The sequence below is a fragment of the Mustela nivalis genome, assembly GCF_964662115.1.
Source record: "Mustela nivalis genome assembly, chromosome: 11".
Taxonomy (NCBI): Eukaryota; Metazoa; Chordata; class Mammalia; order Carnivora; family Mustelidae; genus Mustela; species Mustela nivalis.
The window spans coordinates 27,479,627-27,498,348 of NC_139030.1; the positions used below are offsets into that span (position 1 = coordinate 27,479,627).

The 18,722-nt window shown below is 34.3% G+C and overlaps 1 long non-coding RNA gene across 1 annotated transcript in view; it reads right to left on the reverse strand.

Annotated features, from left to right (window-relative positions):
* The window catches only part of LOC309843587, a 75,982-nt gene that overhangs the window by 31,667 nt on the left and 25,593 nt on the right, over nucleotides 1–18,722 (reverse strand). Inside the window, exon 2 of the long non-coding RNA XR_014300231.1 lies at nucleotides 3,878–4,003. This is a non-coding gene — a long non-coding RNA (uncharacterized lncRNA). The remainder of the gene's footprint in view (nucleotides 1–3,877; nucleotides 4,004–18,722) is intronic.

Below are 18,722 nucleotides of genomic sequence, written 5' to 3' on the forward strand. Positions count from 1 at the left end.
TATTTATTGACATCTGATTTTTCATCTTTTCATATTTTAGTATTGATGTCATTGCTTAAAATGGCCACCGAGCAGAGTGTTCAGTGCTGTCTACTGTTCCTAATTACAAAAGGTTGTGTTGTGCCTTACTGAGACTGTGTGTGTTGGGCAAGCTTTATTTAGGCATGAGGTATAGTGCTGTTGACTGTGGGTTCAAGATTAATGAATCAACAATATGTATTAAATAAGGTGTCTAAACAAAAGACATGTAAAACAAGGTTACATGTGGAAAATGTTGTGGCTATGTCTTATAGGTATCTAGCACTGCTTTTTTTCAAGGAGCAATGATTCAGGGTTTGCTATCTCACTGTTTACAGCAACTTTACAGAACATAGCTATAATGAATAATAAGAATCAAATGTATATATTTTCTTGAAAAAGTGTTCTTTCAAAGATGTATTTATTATTCACAAAGCTAGTTAGATTTACTTTTTTACATAAATTCTCTTTCATATATTTTAGTTATTATGTAATTAAATAGATTCAGGTTTAGGTATTCACTAGTTGAAGTTCTTGAATTTAATTTATATCTCCACCAGTTGCATTCCAAATGACATGCTATAACTTTACATTGTCTGTAACTTCTTTGAGTTTTTGCCTTCATTTGTATAAATAATTTCCTCATGAGGCAGTTATAAAGACACAAAGGGCTAGTGTAAAACAAAACAGTTTTTTGTACTTTAAATATGCTGAACAAATAATTTTTATTCTTTGTATAGATTTGATCTATTGAGACAAATTAAACTTGTTTAAATAATTACTACTAGCATACACATTTTACTCAGTTTTTCTTTTTTTAATTGACTTAGCAGCTACTAGATATTTGGAAGGCATCATCTTTGGGGCTGTGAGCATAAGGAATGTAAAAGTGTTAAGATTCCTATACTCAAAAGAGCTTGTAGTGTAGGTGGGAAAATTTAGCATTCATACATTTTAATAGCTATACAAAGTAGTAAATGATAAACACAAAAAGTCAGTTTCCATTAGGGCACTAAGAAGGGTGAAACCTTAAATAAAACTTCCCACCGAGAGACAGTATAAGTGACAGTTCTTTCACATGGAAGCAGGAAAAAAAGGAAAGAAAAAGTTTATATTTTTGGCATTTTATTTTTCTGATTTTAAAAATTATTTAATATCTGTGAAGAAAAGTACTCCTAAGAAACATTCCTATACAATAATTTTTACCTAGAGAGAAGTACAGTATGTTTGAAGTCAAGTTTGTTCCAAAAGGTGATTGGGAAAGTCACGTAATGCACTTTTTTTCTTGCAAAAAACTTATAGGCTTGTCTATGCTTGTATGCTTTAATGATGTTTACTAGCAGTGACATGATCTCTACTTGGACTAATTACTAACTGCTGTAATTATACAAATCATGCTTATACACACTAATTTACTTAAGATGGTATTTAAACAAACAAATAAACAAACAAACAAAAAACATTTTTCTTACCTGCAGCGGGGAAGGATGAGGTGCTGAGGTGTATTAAATAAGGATGTCAGGAACCACAGAGGTAGCATGAGTGAGGCAAGCAAGTTGGTGGCACCATGAGGCAGGTGTTCTTTACCTGTGCTAAGAAGCGTTCTCCTTGTTTCTAAAGCACTTTCTCATCCCCTTAATCACCAGTGTGAAACCCACAAACATTGAGGATCAAATAAGAAGGGATTATCTTGCTGGGTGATGTAACAATCCATCCCAGATGCTATTTCTTTGTAACCAGATTCTGTGGACCTATTGCAGCCTCTACTTCTCTAACACAATATTTTGAATATTGTTAAACACATCAGTAAATCAGCAGCTAGTAGCTAGAGGAGGCTCCTAAAAGCCCACTTCTTCTATATATTATTTATTAGAAAAGAAGACAAAGAATGTATTAAACCCTGATAACTTATTTTACTTTCAATATTCCTTTTGATTGTCATCACAATCTGATGAGATTTTGCCTATTAAAAAATAAGCTGATTTCAATGAATTGTTTTCTAAATTTATGTGAAGAACCCTGACTCTAATATCTATACCTGTTCTATTTTATATTGTATCAACAGTACTGTAGGACAGTTGTTAGAATTATCTTAAGGCACAGGTGTACAGGTCCTGCCCTTCAGACACAGTTTGGCTGTAAAACAAGTCTGAAAAAAAACTTCTTTTCTCTATGATAAAAGCTGATATATGTTTGTTCCATTACTTTTCTTTTGATTCTGGATCTTGCTTGCCTGTGCCATCGGTTCCCACTAGGATCTGGGTCTCTGGCTCATAGTGCTGTTGTTGTTCCCTTCTCTAATGCTATTGATATTCAGTATGTCCTGCTTATTATAGAACAGAGATCATGGTATCAGCAGTCATCTTGATAAAATCTTCTCAGCCTTAGTGTTGGAGGCAAAACGTTTGGATTTATATTACTACTCCCAAATAGTAAAGTGTACTGTATCTAGAAGCCATACAGAGCTGAACAGGTTTGGTTTGGTAGTTGATATCAAAAAGGCAGAAGAATTTTTTTTTAAAGGACTTGAGGTTAGAAACTGAAAAGTGAGCAAGAAGACATGGAGAACTATGGAATATGGATTCAGTTAAAAAAAAAAAAAATCAGCTTCTGGGACACCTGGGTGGCTCAGTCAGTTAAGTGTCTGCCTTCAACAAAGGTCATGATCCCAGGGTCCTGGGATTGAGCCCTGCATCAGGCTCTCTCCTCAGCAGGGAGTCTGCTTCTCTCCCTCTCTCTCTGTGCTCTCCGTGTTCTCTTGCTTGCTCACTCTCAAATAAAAATAAATAAAATATTTGAAAAGATCAGCTGTTTATACCATTGCATTTTACATATACTCTGTAGTACTCATTTTTATTTACTTGAGTAGAGTTGACATGTAATGTTACATTAGTTTCCAGTATACAACATAATGCTTCACCCCCTCTATACTTTATGCCTTGCTCACCACAAGTGTAGCTACCATCTGTCACCATGTAACTCTATTACAGTGTCCTTGGCTATTTTCCCAATGCTGGGTCTTTTATTCCATTACTTACTCATTCTGTAACCAGAAGACTGTGTCAACTAACTTACCTGCACACGTTTTGCTCATCACCTGGACCTACCACCCTCTGGCAAACACCAGTTTGTTCTCTATAATTGTAATATAACCCTGCCTTTTGTTTCTTTGTTTATTCACTTGCTTTGTTTGCTTTTTATTTATTTTTGTTTGTTTATTCCTTTGCTTGATTTTAGACTCTACATATGAGTGACATCATGTGGTATTTCTCTTTCTTAGCCTGACTTATTTATTTCACTTAGCATAATACCCTCTAGATCTTCCATGTCAACTCAGATGGCATGATCTCATCCTCTTTTATGGCTGCACAGGATTCCATTGTATATATGGATACCACATCTCCTTTACTGTTATCTCCACATCTTGGCTATTGAAAATAATGATGCAATAAACATAGGAGTGCATATGTCTTCTCAAATTAGTGTTTTTGTTTTTTGTATTCTTCGGGTAAATACCTATAAGTGGAATTACTGGACCATATGGTAGTTTTATTTATTTATTTATTTAGACAGTTTTACTTTTAATTTTTGAGTAGCCTCCATATTGTTTTGCACTGTGACTGTAACAATTTATACCCCCACCAATAGTGCACAAGGGTTCTTTTATCTTTATCTTTTTTTTTAATATTTTATTTATTTATTTAAGGGGAGAAGAGAAAGAGAGAGAGCAGGAGTGAGTGGGAGCATAGGAGCAGGAGGAGGGAGAAGCAGATTCTCTGCTGAGCAGAGAGCCCAATGTGGGACTCGATCCTAGGACCCTGAGATCATGACCTGAGCCAAAGGCAGATGCTTTACTTACTGAGCCACGCAGGTTCCCCAAGGCTTCCTTTTTCTCCACAACCTTGCCAACACTTGTTATTTCTTTTTTGTAACAGCCATTCTGACAGGTATAAGGTGATACGTTGTGGTTTTGATTTGCATTTTCCTGAAAATTAATGATATTGAGCATCTTTTCATGAGAGGGAGAGTTGGGGGCGGGTGGCAGAGGAATAGGGAGAAGGGAAAGGGAGAAACTGAACAGGGAGCCCAATGCAGGGCTTGATCCCAGGACTCAGATAGTGACCTGAGCCAGACAGACATTTAACCAACTATGCCACCCAGGCTTCCCCCTTTGCTAATTTTTATTTTATTTTATTTTATTTTTTTGGTGTGTGTGCGTGTTGAGTTGTATGAATTTCTTACATATTTTAGATATTAACCCTTTATTGAATCTATGGCTTGCAAATGTTTTCACCCATTTCGTGGATTACCTTTTTGTTTTGATGAGTATTTCCTTTGCTATATAGAAGCTTTTTAGTTTGATGTAGGCCCATTTGTTGTCTTTTGCCCTTGTTTCCCTAGACTTTGGAGACAGATCCACAAATATGTTGCTAAGAGTGATGTCAATGAGTTTACCACCCATGTTTTCTCTAAGACTTTTATAGTTTCAGGACTTACATTAAAATCTTTTATCCATTTTGAGTTAATTTTTGTATATAATGTAAAATTGTGGTCAAATTTTATTCTTTTGCATGTGAATGTCCACTTTTCCTTAAATTTATTTAAAAAACTGCTCTTTCTCCATTGTATGTTCTTGGCTCTCATGTCATAGATTAATTTTTCTCATGTGTTAACTTCTGGGCTCTCAATTCTGGGCTTTTGTCTGTGTGTCTGTTACTGTATTAATACCATCCTGTTTTGATTACTATAGCTTTTATGCATAGTTTGAAATCAGGGAGTATGTTATCTCCTTCTTTGTTCTTCTTTCTCAAGATTACTTCTACTATTCAGGATCTTTTGAGGTTCTCTACAAATTCTAGAATTATTTTTTCTAGCTCTGTGAAGAATAATGCCCCTTAAATTTTGATAGGTATGAGCAATTTCATTAGTTTTCTGAGTCAGCCTTTTATTTCATAAATGTGTCTGTGTATACATGTGTGTATGTTATATGCATTATACATATTTATATATGAATGTACTGTGCATATACTGTACACATAGCTTATATTACATTGTTTCAAAATAGAAAAACTAATATTACATATATTTTTTATAGTGAGATACTTGTTATTAGGGTCTTAAATATCCATGAAAACACCATAAAAACTATTTACAAAATCCTATTCCATCTAAGTTGCAGCTATAATCAAGTGTTCTAATGTTAGTTCATTTTGCCTTTTTTTTTTTTAATGAAGCTTGAACAGCATGAAATGAACCTGTTACAGTAGATGAGATTTAGTATTCCTAATTAAAATATATATGTATAGTCTTTAGAATAAATAGCTTTGTAAGTTGTCACATTTTTCTCTAAATTTTGCTAGAAATAAAACTAGTCTTTTAGGCTTTATTTTACATTTGTATTGGCTAGCGCGATGAAATTTTCTAGCATTCTGTTTCTTCAGGCAAGTATTCCAACTCTTGAAGAAGGAAATGAAATGTAATTATCTCATATTTCACCACTATATTGCGGGCATAGAAACCCAAGATATGTAATATACTTATCAAACACAATTCCCACTGTTTATCTGTTTCCTCATTTATGAGCTCTTTGAGGAAAAAGACCAAATTTTTAATATTTTTGTTTTTCCAGTGCCTGGCATAGTACCTGAACATAGTGGATTTTGGAGTAGTTTATTTGTAAAACTTTATATGAGAAGAGGTGGCTAGGCCAAGAACTAGGGACATTAAAAAAATAATAATAATAATAATGGTGACTTCACTTCATCTGTCCCCCTCACCATGTCTATCCCTACTAGAACACCTAGCCCTTGGTTGTTAAAATACATTGGTTGCATTTCATCTAGCATTAGTTAAGTCTACTTCAGGAAGAGGAAATATCAGTGTAATATTGACTGTGGGAGTGGGTCAGTTTGTATGTTGGTTGCTAACACAAAGACCAAGAACTGTGGTCTTTTGTTTTGGGGTTTTTGTTTTGTTTTGTAAGTGTACCTTTGAAAGAATTCTTCCTGTCTTCTTTATTCCAAATCTGTGCGTGGGTATTTCCTAATACGATGTTGACCGCCCTGACAGAGAGATGGTATTTTCTTTCTAGTCAACAACTGGTCTTCTCCCATATCTGGTAAAGTATTAAAGATTTTAAGTATTCACATTGATAATTCATTAAGCTGACCTCTAGCAAAATATGGATTTCTGAAGTTTAGTCTGTTTCTGTGCACAGACTTCCCCATGGTTTATATGTTTTACAATGAATTCTACTTTCCAATCTTCTTGTCACCAATTTTATTCTTTCTGATCAGTCTTATCTGTTGCTCTCTCTGGAGTCTCATTTCAGTTGGCCTCATAAAAAATATATTAGTTATCATCCTAAAAGACTCCCAGCTTCTGTTTCTGTGCCCGTCTGTCTACATGCAGACTGCTTTAACAGGCATCAACTAGCTCTGCTTGCTCAAGTTTACTGGGGTCCAGGATTATTATTCAAGGTAGCTTCTCCAGGCCCCAGTGAACCCCTGGCCTTGTGCTAATGGGTTTTTCTCCTGAAGATGCAAATAATGGCTGCCTACAGTCCTGTTTTAATTGTCTCAAAATGAGGCAATCTGGCATCCTTGCAGAGTCATCAATAATCCTCTGGAACTACTTACAGAAATACTCTATCAAGATTTTTTTTGAGACTTGTAGTAAAAAATGTGCAATACCAAATAGCCACCATAAACCAGATCACATCTGTAGGAGGACGTTTGCTGAAAGAAGCTTCTGAGTATCCCATTTCACTGTAGATATAATTATAAATCATTAGTATTACTCTAGTGTGAGGTTTAGGACTCAAACATACTATCCAGAGAGCCAATGTAAAGTTAGGACTTTAGGAAATTGAAAAGTGAGGCTTATTTGTGCCACAGTCAGATCAATCATGCTTATTATTTTTTTTTTTTTGGAAAACTGGACAGCTATATGTAGAAGAATAAAACTCGACCATTCTCTTACACGGTACACAACGATAAATTCGAAATGCATTCTTATTTTTTTTAAACCATACTGGGTAAACTACATTCTATCACTATTTAAATGTATTATTTCAAAACTACCCAGAACTGCACTCCAAGCACTTTGATAATTTATACCTAGGATTAGAAGAGTAAATACAGTAAATTAGAGTAGTAAAGAGTTCTTGACAAAAAATTCAACTTCACTACTACATATTAAATAGAGTGTAGCTAACCCATTATGGAAAGTTAAATGCAGAGAATAAAGGTGTTAATGTTAATTATTTTTACTTATTTATATTTATTTTTGTAATTATATATTGTAAAAAAATTGTAATATTTATATTTATCATTATATACTCAAATGTAGTCTCTGAATCATAATAAGAATGAAATAAATATTTATCAAACACATGAATTAATGAATAAAAATTTTAATATCATCCTTAGTTTCCTTTATAAAAACATTGCATACAGTTTCATAGGCATCCACCTCGGCAGTAATTAGTCATTCATCCAGGAGTCTAATTTCCATAATCTTAACCCTCTGGAAAAGAGTCAAGAGTCACGCACACTGTATGTGAGAATATTACACAGCTTTTGGTGTTCACAAATGAGTAACTCTGGTACTACAGATATCAAATAGCATTGTGCTTAAGAATTAAATAGAAAAAAACATGCAAAACACAGCTGCTTAACATTTTAGAGTGCAGATAAACAAAGAGGTAAGTTTCAGTCATACAGAATATTCATTTTTACTGAAATCTTATATAATGCCATTCCTTGATAAATAAGTTATTTTTTTCATTAAGAGGATTTTGATGAAAAGAAGATTGTGGAGAAGAAGAAGGGTAGGAAGAATATGTGTCATGATTCATCATTCTCAAAGTGTAGATGGTGACTGGATTATTTAGTGAGCCAGGCACACAGAAGGCTAATCAGTGAAAATAGAAATTAGCTGATTAAGCATTCTTAGATGACTGAGAGAAAGCATGTTATAAAAATAGAGAAATTGGAAAAAAATCATTTATCCTGTTCAGCATTATTCTTCCAGAAAACTTTATTTAAAACATTTATGGAGGAAAAGTTTCTTCCTTATTTCCAGGGGAAAATAACGTTAGAACAACTTCTCTTAGTAACCTATATTATCTCTTAACAATCTCTATTCTCAAGAGGCACTTCCTAATTTTGAATCCAAAATTTTGCTGAGTGACAAGCTGATAAATTATCCATACAAATATTGAAATATTTACCAGCTTATTTTTCAACTTTTTATTTCTTTTCATGGTTCTCTATTTAATGTTTACACTTTTGGGGGGCACATTTTTCTGCATTATTTGAATCAATTAATAAGAGTTTCTGAGCCTCTTAAAGAGTACCTGAATGTATAATCTGCTAAACATGGAAACAAATCAATTCAAAAATAATTACTGATTTTAATTTTACATCTGTATGAAATAAAAAGTCTTATGTCCCTATCTCAAACCACAGGAGAATAGGATAAAATATTAGAAACCATGTTTTTCAGATATTGGGCAACAGATAGCATAGGATGCTGATCCTAAGTGACAGAAAACAGATGAAGTAAACCCTCTGATCACCTCAGCTTCCTGCCTAGAAGAAGTTTGGGGGTTGTGACGGGAGAAAAAGAAAAAAAAAACTTACAAAGAATGTGGTGGTCATTAATATGAGGAGACATAGATCAAAGTTTATGGAAGCTATGGTGCCTATAATTTGTGACTCAATATTGAAGAGAGGTTGTTGCACAGAGGAAGGGTAAAGAGATTTGAAGAAGATCCCTCAACTCTTCGGCTGAGTACAACTCAATGCATGTGATAAAAGGAAGTTACAAATGTTGGGGAAAGAACTTCCAGAAAAGAGAAAACTGAACAATTTCCAAATCTCACACATGGCTAGGAATAGTTCATATTACCACCAGCCAAAAATTGAAAAATCTCAATAAATAAAGCATCAGACAGAATTCTCAGAAAAAATCACCTTAGTAATAAAGCTCAATTAGCCCTGGATTAGACTGCTCTGCAATGACCAGCAAAGCTTAAAAGTAAACGTCAGATGTATTAAACAAATTCCAAGTAACTTAAACTACCTGTAAAAAAAAGTCCAACACTATTTACATGAATGCAATAATACCAAGAACTCAAAAATGTAAAATTCATACCGTTGAGCATCCAAATTTCCAAACTTGCTTGGAAACAGGAAATTTGGTCTCATAAGGAGGATAAAACTCAATCAATGCAAACTAAAAAATTACATAGATGAGGTAATTTTTAAATTGTAAATTCTAATTATAATTTTACTTAAAACAGATCCAGAAAAATAAAATGTGTTCCATATATTCAGAAAATTGAAGGGAAAACACAAACCTGTTAAGAGAGTAAAGTGAATAAAAACCAAACAAAATATACAAATGCAAATTCTAGAGAGATAAAATTCAATAGTGATAGTGGAAAAAATAATGAAATTAGTGATGATTAGATATTGAAGAAATCAATATACTTAAGGACTTAGAAACTACCAGTATGAAGCACATAGAAAAGAAATATAAACAAAGCAATTAGCAGGTCAGTGACCTGAGGAACATTACTAAATGTACTGTAATATTCATAATTTAATTCTAAGGGGAGGAAAGAAAAGAAAGAGAAGAAAAATCTTGATGAAAAACTAAAAACTAAAAAATAAATGAAAAGAGGGCACCAGGGTAGCTCAGTGGGTTAACCCTCTGCCTTCGAACTCAGGTTATGATCTCAGGATCCTGGTATCCATTCCCACATCGGGTTCTCTGCGAAGCAGAGAGCCTGCTTCCTCCTCTCTCTCTCTCTCTCTCTGCCTACCTCTCTGCCTACTTGTGATCTTTGTCTGTCAAATAAAAAAATAAAATCTTTTGAAAAAATGAAAAGAAACTGATGGAAACTATAAAACCAAATATCCTAGAAACTCTAAGAACCCAAAGCAGAATAAGCATAAAGAAAACCACACCAAGGCACCAGGAAAAGAAACTAGTCAGAGAAAAAAGGTAAGAACAGAGAAGGATTAAACACTTTAACATGTAACCAGTGTAAAAATTAGTGAGTATTTTACATTTTTTGTACTAAATCTTTAAAACCCAGAGTGTAGTCTATACTTACAGCATCTCTTAGTATCAAGTGCTCATTAGCACATGTGGCTATTGGCCACCATATAGAACAGAATAGATATAAGTCCTGATTGTGGTGATGATTATATGATCTAGCACATTTGTCAAAACTTACCAAATTATGTGCTTAAATTTGATAATATACTCAGCATAAGACCACCCAAATCACAGTACAATATTTCCATCATACTTGAAAGTTCCCTCATGACCTTTCCAGACAATCCCAACTGTACCCATAAAAGTTAGCACTATTTTGACTTCTGTCACCAAGCTTAGTTTTGCCTGTTCTTGATCTTTATATATGAAATCATATATCATTTATTCTTTTATAACTGTCTTATGTTATTTGACATGACATATTGAAGACTCATTCATGTTGTGTATACTGTTTATTATTTTTTTACTACTAAGTAGTATTCCACTTTATGAATACAATTTAGATATTCATTTTTCTCTTGGCAGACGTTTAGGATGCTTTCAATCTTTAACCATTATGAATAAAGTCACTATGACATTCTTGTACACAGCTTTTTGCATATATAACAGTATTTTTTCGTAATACCCAGTAATGGAATTGCTATGTCATAGATATTGCATTCAGCATATGTGTTGTGTTTACTAGAAAATGTCAAATAGTCTTACAAATTTTATATTCTTACCAGCAATATATAAGAATTACATTTGCTTCACATCAGTGGTGATATTTAGTATGGCCAGTCTTTATAAATTTTAGTCATTTCCAAAGGTATGCTGTAGTATCTCTCTGTAGTTTTAATCTTCATTTCCCTAATGAATGATAATATTGAGCACCTTTCCAAACATGTATTGATCATTTTGGGATGTCTGTATTTTTATTACTAATTTATAGAAGTTCTCCATTCTTTCTCTGATCATTGAAGTATCTCTAGTCTATTACTTATCTTTATGGGAGAGCATGTCAGATTTGTTTTCCATACTACTTGCATGTTTATTTAGTTTAATCTCTACTTTCTTAACTATAATGCGGATACTAATTTATTTTATTTTATTTTCCTTAAATAAGTGTGTTTCATCCATCTCACTCCCTGTCACATTTCTTTCTACATTAAGTTATGTCATCTCACCTTCCTTCTCTTATTTGATAAGATAATTAATTCAATATATTGAAAAGGAAAAAAAGTGATTTAAAATATTTACTTCTTTAATAACAAAATACTGTTCCAAATGATGCTTGTCTTTTTTTCCTTGTGCCAAAATTATTTAGCAGAATATTTTTCAATGCCATGTACTTTCCCCCACATTTTAGGCTGATAATGCTTCTTAAAGCCCATATGGCAAATGTTTATTGAATATTTTCAGTCTCCTACATTTCAGACTGTAAGCAAAAGGACACATTGAGGGAAACAACCGCAGACCAAATTTTTCTGCTCTAATGATGATTCTGTTAGATAGAGGAAAGGGCTACTATTTCCAAGGACTGATGACTGAGAATAAGTCTTTCAGGTCTTTCTTCGCTAGGCACTGTTCTTGAAAAGCTGCCACACAGAGAGTATACTACTCCCTTGGCTTTTATCTGTGTTTGCAGTTTTTCTTAATGACTTCCCAACCTATAATTTTCCTCTGCTATTTTGACCCTGATATTTTTTGCATCATTATGATATGTGGGCACCAATTTGATTTTTTAAAAAGCACAAGATGAGAGGTTATTGACTTGGCTGCCTCAGAAAGCAGATCATGGTCAATAGGTAAAGTGGCTTCTGACTGTGTACTACATCAAATGGGTTTTGTAATACTTATCATATCACATTAGAGTTAGCTTATTATTTTTTTTTAAGCGACTGCTGGCTGAACTCAGAGCTTGTTCATAGGCTGCGATAATTACCTGAACTCTTTTTGCCAACCCTTGTATTAAGCGTTCACAAGCAGTATTTCTTTTAATTCTCAAGCTAACATTTGAGGTAAGTACTATTATTACCTCTGTTTTACAGATAAGAAAACGACTGACTAAAGGTGTTAAGTTTATTGGCCAAAGTCACACAGCAAGGTGAAAATAAATGAAAAGCAAAAGTCTCAGTAGGTCTTTTAAGGGTATAAAAAGCATATTGGTAGAGTCTCTCCCCTCTGTCTTCATCATTTTTTTGCAGACTCAACTCAATATTGTTCAAGATGAGTTGCCTGAGTAAGACTTTTTATGGTGATTAATTTGTATCCTATGCTTTCCTGAGCACTGACATTCTAATGGTGACAGTAAGTCATCATGGATAAAGAGTACACGGATGGTGACACAGACAGAATCCGAATCTCTCCTGTCCTAATGCTCTGATTTCCATTTTTTTTTTGATTTGTAAAACTATTTAATAATATCACTTGTGGTGCTCTTCAAAATTCCAAAATAATAATGCAAATTCATATGTAATTAATTATTCTTTTTTTTTAATTACTGAAAAGCAAGAGCTAATTAAAAAAACTGCTCTGTGAAGTGACTCTTTTTCTACTTTTAAAATTACTCACAATATCTTAATATAAGTGAATAAAATGAACTTTTTTGTTAAAGACATTGTATAGGCAAAGTAGGGAAAACATAAACCTTTCAGTCTTAGAACATTTGTACAAGTAAAATATAATCACTTTTATTAAACTAGACAGATCAACAAAGAAGTAAGTTTAAAAGAGCTGTCCTGAAATCTCAGTACCATGCAGTTCTTATCTTACCATTTTTTTCCCATAAAGACATGACAGGAAGGATAAAAATAAAATAATTCCAGACATTTACTGGTGGAGGTATGTGGGGTGGGCGAGATGCAAATCATTCAGCCACTCAATAGAATCTACCCCGTTTTAATGAATGCTATAATGTTCTCTAATGCTAGACATTTTACAGCTTCAAATACCTTAAGTTCTTATTTATATTCTAGATGTGAATTTCTTGACAGTTCCTAATGATTTTTCCAAAAATCATCTGATTCTTTCAGATAACATACCCTGCTAAATGGAAATATTTTAGAGTACATAAAAGGCCTACTAATAGCATACCTCAAGGTTGACAAACTTTTTCTGTACAAACCCTGGTAGTAAATAGTTTAGGCTCTATGGATCATACAGACTCTGTCAGACCTTCAGAAGTCCTTGCTTTGCAGGGTAAAAGAACTTTAAAAAGTAAAAGGTCCTGAAAACAATAACTATGCAGACTATGAGACTGCAAAGCAATCTCAATAATTAATGGGTAAATTATGATTGCTCCGTAGCCTTTAAAATTTTTGTCAAAACACCAAATAGTCATAGCCACTTGTAAATGTACAGGAAATTCTAAAAAATAGTAGAACCAATGTTTATCTAGAATACTGTGACTTCAGACATTGAAAATGTAGACAATTACATTTTTTAAAAAATTATTATTCTGTTTGTGATAGTATATTATAGTTTTGGAAGATGTTTACCATTGGATAAAGGGCACATGGGATCTGTCTGATTATTTTTTAGCACTGCATGTGAATTTACAATTCTCTGAAAAGACTGAATAAAAAAAACTTAGAAGTAGTTTGAACAATACTTGCTCTCTTCTTATTGTATAACTAAATATATGGAATGAACATTTTCTCTGTGCCTTGGTAAATTGCCATACTTCTTTCTAAGTTTGCATCAGCTGCCAATATTTTATCTTTTGCTCTTTCAATTTCAATAAAATATCTCCAAATTTTCTTTGGTTATGAGTTTTTTGCCAACATCACTTCCTTTGAGATATCTTCATCATTTTCATCACACCCACTTTACTTACTATGTTGATAAATTCTCCTTCATCAAATTCGTCTCTGACTCTATATCTAGAGTATCTCTAATGACAGTAATGTTAACATTCTCATGGTCCTCTATTGCTTCTCTAGTTTTATTTATGTTATACTCAAATTTCACATCAGCATTATTAGTTTCTATTTCTTCAAACACTTTCATCTTTTTTGGCTAAGTCTCTCTCTCTCTCTTGATTATCCATTTAAAAAAAAATCCCACATGAGTTTATCACTAGAAAAGTAGGTGGTAACACAACAATATACTTTCTATCTATGTATCAACTGAATAGTTGATGCTCAAAGATAATTTGTTGATTGGTCATTGATTATGATATGTATTTGTTATTTATACAGTGATTTGGGGACTGAAGAGCTAGCAGAAAAGTTTGTGCTTGATGGAATTACAGTTACTATAACATGGTAACTGAAACTTGAACCATGTTCTTGGGAGCTTGGTGTTATCTAAATAAACTGTGGTCGCTGAAATTTGTACACATCAGAACCATGCAAAGCAAGGCCTGCCTGTATTTAACCCTGACATTGCAGGGTGAAAGCAGCTGTGCATAATGTGTAATTATATAGGCACCGTTGTGTTCCAACAAAACTTTATCTACAAAAACAGCTGGCAAGATTTGTCTTGAGTGTCATAGTTTGAGTCTGCTGTGTTAAGTGGCCAAACTAGCAAGTCTTCTTGCTTTGCAGTTTTTGCTATCATTTGACCTTGTTACAAAGTCCTTCTTGCACAGCCCCTCATCCAAAGCTGGCTTCTGCCTCACCAACTAAATGAATAAGAACAATATTCCCAAGTGTGGAATATGCTGTCTCCATAGCCTCAAGAAACCAAATAAAGGCAGTCCTTCTTTCTTGGTAATGGGAGATCTTAGTTGCAATAATTTATTCTTTGTTATGGATGGCATATTTTGGTATATTCCAGTTCACTGGACACATAAACACTTCACTAATATCGGTAACTCCTAAATCTCTCTAGGTTTTAAACTCCTATTTCTTTACCATGTGTTGTTGTTGTTTTTTTCACCGAAGTAGACAGCATGCTACTTCTTACTCATCATGTCCAAATAACACAATGCCAACCATATTACTACAATTCTACAGAATATCCATTGGATCCTGGTCCTTTTGGACTATCATATTATAGAAAGAAGGAGAGTTAACATACATATCACAATACATACTTTTTTCATTCTATGTGATTGTTAGCGACCTCTGATTCACCTTCCTGATAGAGAGGGAATAAAATATTTTCTTCAAATAATGACTACATCTCATTTACCTAAATTTACACTAATGTGCTTTAACTACTCCTACCAGGAAAACAGCAGTTGGGTTCTATTTCTTAGTTGAATTTTTGATAGTCTGTTATTAAACTTCAGGATCCCTCTGGCTTTTATAGTGACTACCCTACCTAGTAAATTAAATGAGAGCATGATAACGACTACCACTCCCATGTCCTTTAAGACTACAAGGGTGACACTGATCTACCATTCCTTTTAGATTTTAATTTACTGTCTTGGTCAAGTTGTTGAAGGGACAGTTCCAGGAACTTGCTATGGCCTTTCCTATTATAATTTACCTCACAGGATCAATGGGAAGGCATGGCAATTCTAATAACATTGCTTCAAAAATCTTTCAGACTCCACCTATTCTGTCTCCTTTAAATCTTGGTAGTCTGATCACTAGATGATGCAGTGAAAGTAAAGCTATATGCCTTTCAGGGCTATGTCAGAAAAGGCCATGCACTATCCACCTATTTCCCATGAAATGCTTGTTGGGAAAAAACAGCTTTCATGTAAGAACTCCAAATGCCCTAGAGACTTAACATATACTATTATAGATAACATCCTCACCTGAGCTCTTAAACAACAGCCTGTATCAGATGGTATCCAAGTGAGTGAGTTATCTTGGATATCTAATCCATTTGAGTCTTCAGAGGACTATGGCCTCAGACAACATCTGACCACACCAGCATGAGAAGTCTTGAGTAAGAACTGCCCAACCAAGTTCTTGCTGAATTCCTGATCCTCAAAACATGAGATATACAAAATGTTTATTTTAAGCCACTAAGCTTTGGGATAATTTGTGATATGCAATAGTAACCAGAAGAAAGGATTCTATCAACTAACAAATATGGTGCTCATTTTGATTGTATGTTTGAGGACTTAGAAAATTACTAACTGGAGTGTCTGTGGAACAAGTGAAACCAGAGTGAAATGAACCTGAGCCAGATTCACTTATTATACATTTATTATCTCTCTGCCATATACTGCCAGGAAATGATTATTGAGTTAATATTCAGAAATTATTTGGGGGAAGAACTAAGACAACCATTGCACATTTCCTATGCTGTTACAGGGTGCTAGAGACTCAGCTTCCCATTCACCCTGTGAGTTCCAAGTCTATAAACTGACTTGAGGGTACAAACTGGGCAAGGCATCATGACTTTCATTAGGGCTGCTTTTCTTGATTTCCTTTTCAACCAGTATGGATAATGCTTGCTTGGCTTTGTTTTATTTTGTAAATCAAGCAATGTCACTGTTGGCTACCATATAGCTTTTTCGCAAAGCACTGTGTTCTATTAACAGTTACCATAGTGATGGCCAATTCAGTCCCTGGCTTCCACTCTGACTTTGATACATATTTCAATAATTTCACTCATCTTTCTCCTGACAATTAAGTCTTGCCACCTGGCCTCTATTAATGTGGCATTCCATCACCTTTCTTTCAATCAGATAATAACATCTTTTAAAATCATTCCTAATCTACAGGGGATAGCCATCACAGATATTTACAGTACTGGTGTACCCCTCACTAACACTTTTCTTCCCACTTTGCTAAATGAGTTGCATTCAGGGTTCCCATAGGGTTTCACAGGTTTATGTTTTTAGGTACTCCTATTGTCCATGTTTGTGAACATTGTATCTTTTCCCCACTGTTTACCAAGGTATCTCTGCATTTCTCTTTATTTAGTGAAAGGCAAACACTTTTTCCAGCCTTTCACAAGCCACCCAGTAGTGACTAGCACCATCTCCCCCTGTCCTTGTCAAAGGGCTCAATTCTTTGTGACAAAAAAATGTTCTTATATGAGAAAACTGTCCCTGATTTAACCATATCGTTTGTTATCCTTGCTCTAGCACCCTCCAATCTAATCCCGTGTGAAATTTCCAGGGTCCTGTCTGTAATCTTGGCTAGGTCCTACAGTTTCTTTGGCACTTAATGATTTTTTTATCCTTTAGCAGACCCAGCACTTCCTCAGCCAACTTAATCTAGCAAGGAGCAGAAGTGGAGGCATAATCTGAGAAAAGAATGTGTTGTTTTGCAAGCAGAGGTGTCTGCATCATCATTAAGTATAGATAAAAAGGTAGTTTTTGAATAGGGGGGAGTGAGACATTTCTGAAAGCTCAGAGAGTTTAAGGTTATCTGAAGTGTCAAGGTTCTAGGGATCATTGACCATTGATGCAGATATCAACATCCTTAATCTCAGGATTCTACTCTACTCTATCGAAGCCCATGTTCTCTAGCTTCAGAAAATATGAATATTTTGTGCGTATTTCTGAAGAGACATTGTAACTTTAACATATTGCTTTACAACAGTGATCAATCAAGAGTCTTTGTCTTTTTCTAGTACATTGATAGTTCCCCATGAGAGACACTGAATTCCTACATTATAATGACTACTTATTTTTTATTTCTTAAATGTTTGAGATATTGTATTCCCTAATGCAGTTATTTTCACTTATTCACTACTGGTGAATTGCATTGCTCTAGCATACCAGGGCTTACCAGTACCCCCTGTACTATCAGCAATAGGATTCACCGTGGTGGCCAGCCAGTCGCCTAGCTCTAATATCCCATTTTATAGTTCACTATTTAGAAGCGCTCTTGACACCAATTGGCTTAGATCACAGTCTTCAAAAACAGTATCTAGGATAGGAATTTGTGTGCAGAAACTGCACTGGGGAAGACATACTGGAACAACAGCTGTAGGAACGTGAAGGGAATAGGACAGGACAGAGGAAGAAGTTGAATTGTAATGCAGATGCAACAGAAGTCAGCCATCCCCGTGGGCATCTATGGAATGAACTGTCCCCTCAAAATTTTCCCAAGTAGTAACAAGGCCGAGACTTCACAGATATGCATGATGGTGATGGTGGCAGAGTGAAAATATGTAGGAAGTAGAGTACAGATAACCTGTTTAACTAAACTAGAGTTAGATCACAGTAACTCTGGCCATTCCCATTAATAAGTAAAGAAAAAACAGTAACATTTTAAAGTTTGTTATACAAAGCAAAACTTCTGTACTTAAGGAATGTTATTGTGAACAAATGCAAAATATAACAACCAAAAGTTGTCTTAAGTAGTAATATGTCTTGTACATGACAGGATAAAACAGTACGTATACCAGAGATGAAATAATAGACTTGAGCAATTCAAAGAGAAAAGGTAGCCCAACAAAAACTTTAAAGAAATGCAACCCTTAGAGCTCTCACCATATACTTTGTGAAAGAGAAATCAGAAGAACCTTACTGAAGGATATAACCAAAGAGAAATGATTACAGTCCTCTTCCACCCATAGCGTTTGGACAGGTGTAATTATCATCATATATCCATACTGAACAATCCTCAACTTAATGAATGACTATAGAATACCTATATTTAGCAACCCTGCTAAGCCAACTCTGCCTGGTTGTGGCAACCAGTATTTTGTGGTCCAGGTAGACAAAAACAGTGGCCTCTATGTACAGTTATAGCTTTCCAAGCGAGTCTTATGCTTAATTCTGTCTAGACTGA